Raw genomic sequence first — 3857 nt, 5'->3', positions numbered from 1 at the left:
TTACTCTTTTTTGTTTGTTTATTCCAATTCAATTTAGAATCTACTCTGATTTCTCCAAGACTTGATAATCCGGCCGGATTTGATTTTGCCTTAACTCGAGAGTATTCACTTTAGGTTTGTTCGAGAATCCTTTTCCCGCGGTGAAAAGTAATGTTTCTTTTTAATCTGGCGTCTTGTAAATCAGAATTATTGCATTCCGAAGGATGTCTGTATTTTAGCGATGCATATCCTTTAATTAGAACGATTACCCGTCTGGGCAGTCTACAAAACCCACCGTTGGGAATTAGGTCTCTGGCTGCTCAATCCTTGCGGTGAGCAAAGCACTCCGTTCGTGGCTTGCCATGTCACTGACTGATTGATGGTGACAATGGTGTTGAAGCTGGGAACTGGACACAGCCATAAATCCATTCCCTTCTCTTTCTCCAGAGAGTTAGAGTAATTACTGTTATTTTCCTTCCCGGTTTCTCACGAACTGCTGCACTTCGATCTAGCCTTCCGTGGTTTATAAATTGGATTGTTGCACATTTAGATTCACGGGGTGGGGATGTAGTAAATGAAGCGTGGCCGGAGTGGCTTCTCGGTGCAGGCAGTCTGCCTCTCTTCAAGATCTTGCACTGCATTTTGAATGCCCGTGAGGTCCACTCTCCTGGCCCCTTCCTGAAGGAAGTTTTTGCCTCCATGGGTGAAGATGAAGAGACCGGCAACCACAACACAGACGCAGATGAAGAAGAGAGTCAGCAGGCTGAGAATCCCAGCACGGAGAGGCTTGGCCGGCTCCGTCGCTGGCGCTTATCCTAACTCAGAGCCGCTGGTGGCCGCTGGGCCTTATCATTATGTTGGGCCGTAGAGAAGAAGAGGTGAATTCTCAACTCGGGGCAAGATGCATTCTCAGCCTCCAAGGTGCGCAGATCCCTTTGCCAGAGCGTAAGTCCGGGGAGTCTTGCAGGTCACTTCCCCCCACAACAATGACAGAGCTGAGCTTCTCGATCCACTGCTTGAGCGGGATGATGTCGCGGGGAGCAGTCCCACTTGGATTCTGGGTGAGAGGTGGCGTTTGAGCGATGGAGTGGAATGCTCCAGGACTCCGCTCCGCGGGAAGGTACAGAAAGTAGTTGTTGCGCAGGTTGGAGCTCTAGCCAGGAGGTGCGGCAAAAGCATCCAAGGGCAGGGTCGCGCGGCAGGTTATCATTGAGAAAAACCAACTGCAGGTTTGGCATTAGACTGAAGGCACAAGCTGGTTGGATCTGGATAGCGTTGTACCTCAAAATAGAAGTAACTTGAGCGCCTGCAGACCATGAAACATGCCTGATGAGCCTTCGATGTCGTTGCCATTCAAGTATAAGCTTTTCAAATTAGTGAAGGTTCATGAAGGCGCCTTCTGGAACATACGATATCGATTGTTACCCAAAGTACAGTAAATCCAAGCTGGAGAAGTTCCAAAAATCCACGACCTGTAAATTTTTCTGAATCAAATTCACTTAGATAGAGTTTCTTGGCGTTGAGTAGTCGTGGCAGTAGCTCAAATGTTGGCGAGCTTTCTACAATTGACAGATGTGACAGTGAGCCTAAGTCATTGATGTATAAAATTGTACATGCACCTGTCAGTGTGTGGAAATGATTGGGTATAGGGTCTAGTCTAGTAGGCAGCCATTGGAGGCTGATTCAGCCCTGGGTAAATGCTCTTTGAGGAGTGGGTGGGTGTTTCGTGGGTCTCGCACGCTTAGTCGAAAGCATTACGTGGTCTCTCTCTGTACTCTACCGAGGAGGCTGTGTTGGAAGAAAGATGACAACATGACGCAGAGGCTTGGTGGGCCAGACATTTTCGTTATTAAGCGGTAATCTGGGAATCGCCGTGTTTGGCCTCAGTTCTGCTTCCAGAGAGCAATGGACAGAGATTCCTTCTCTTGATCTCTCACGGAGGTCCTTACCGTATAAATGAAAGGAGTATTCACACCGTTATATTACGCCCCACCAGTGCCGTATAGAGGATGCGCTCCAGCCAGGTTTTAGGCTGCACAATGCTTGCACACACAGTTCCATGAATTACTTCTCTCGCTGGATCTCCATCAAGCTACGACCGATATATTCACGTCCAGCACTTTATGGGTAGAATTCTTGAAAGCGGATTACCACGTGGGAAGTCAAGGTCGTGAGGAATCACGGACCTGAATAATAAGTCTGGGTACTTACCCAGGTATCAAATTTATGCGTTTCAAAATAAGTACTCTGAGTTTGTGCCCAGATTCAACTTTGCCGCTCTCTATTCTCTTGATGACATTTGTAATCCGCTTCTGAAGATACTAAAGGGCTCTCCAGCCCCATAAAAGTGCTCATTCCTAGACACCTCAGTTTGTTTTCATGCAGAAACAGCTTTTTCAAGATGCTCAGGCCATTAGAAAGCGCCACATGTATGTCCTGTAGCGCATTATTCCCCAGATTGAGTGACACAGCATTGTTGGAGGTGCAAAAAGCTGTTACAAAGTACAGAATGCGCATGGAGTTCTTTGCCAGATTGAGTTTAAAGGTCTAAATCCCACGTCTGGGAGATCTGGCTGACATTTTGTAAATCCTTTGCTGTGCACTTGACGTGGACGTAAATGCCCTCCTTAACCCCACAGTAGCAAAGGAGTCAAAGCAAGGCTCATCTCTTTGCTTCAGGCTGGAGTCTCCAGCAGAGGATCGGCGTAGATCCATCCTGGCTATTATTAGCCACTAGCAGGGTAAAGCCACAGCATCCTTCCACTTCGAGTCACAGATGAGGTGCAAGGCTGAGAGCCACTTCACCAGCACTGCAACAAAACACAGAGAAAAAGAGAAGCGTGTCAGATGAGAAGGCTCAGACAACAGTACAGTTACCCCAAATGCTTTGACGTTTCACACAATAAACCACACAACAAACACCTCCTCCTTCCCATCGCGGCTTATGCTTTACAGTAGAGATCATGCATTATTATGGCTTTGACATCTTTCACTCGATGATAGCTACTTTTCACCCAAAAACAGGACTCAAAGGCACAAGCATCAAGCGTGTTTTAACCACATAGGAAACAAAGCACACATCTAAACTGTTTTAATGCATCACCATTTAAGACCCGCCTATTTTGCATCTCGCTGCATCTGTCCCACACACATTCAAACACAGGACAAAGACGTTACTTTTGCCAATTCTAAACGATCGCGCCTTTTCCCGCGTTCCACGCAAATCTCGAAAAGAAGATCAAGATCAATACAAATAAATGCATGCTCACGATCAGATCGATCGTCGCATCCATAACATTTCAAAGAAACAGCTGACAGAGTGCATCCCAGGACGCCAAAACGCCAATTAGACCTTTAATGCGTAGCATGGAGGTTATTTGCTTTCCACAGTCCCCAGACGCACTTAGTGCACCAGATGTTATCAACCCAGATCAGTGGAGAAACTCAGGGCCAAATGCTGCTGAGTGTGCCACACTCTGCCGGATCTCTGGATTTCGAAAGGGGAAAAAGGACGAAAGGCCATCAGAAAGATCCTTGTTTTCCGTCCAGAAAAGACCTTTGAAATTTTCACATAGAATAGCGCACTTTTGTATTTTCCTCCCACCCTTCTCTGGTGTCCTGAAGCTTTTAGTGATCAATTCCAGACGTCTTTCCATTCCCGGAGGCGAGCAAAGTGGCGGATACCTACTCCGAGTTTTGGTAATTGTCAACACCATCTCCAGGGTTTGGAGACGGGTGGTCCCAAATTTGCCTCCGATGCTTAGCTACAAAGAGAAAAAAGAGAGCCAAGCGTTGAGATGAAACGCTTTTTAAAATCCGTAATTTACTTTGAAATAACAATAAAAATATCAGCGTTCAACTCAACGTTGGCTCACGTT

General features: G+C 46.6%; 1 pseudogene; it reads right to left on the bottom strand.

Annotated features, from left to right (window-relative positions):
* Positions 1-794: 794 nt before the first annotated feature.
* On the bottom strand, positions 795-2694 carry LOC122362759 (annotated as a pseudogene).
* Positions 2695-3857: the final 1163 nt, after the last annotated feature.

The sequence above is a fragment of the Puntigrus tetrazona genome, chromosome 18 (assembly GCF_018831695.1).
Source record: "Puntigrus tetrazona isolate hp1 chromosome 18, ASM1883169v1, whole genome shotgun sequence".
NCBI classification, from domain to species: Eukaryota; Metazoa; Chordata; class Actinopteri; order Cypriniformes; family Cyprinidae; genus Puntigrus; species Puntigrus tetrazona.
This window is presented reverse-complemented; position numbering and strand designations above follow the sequence as displayed.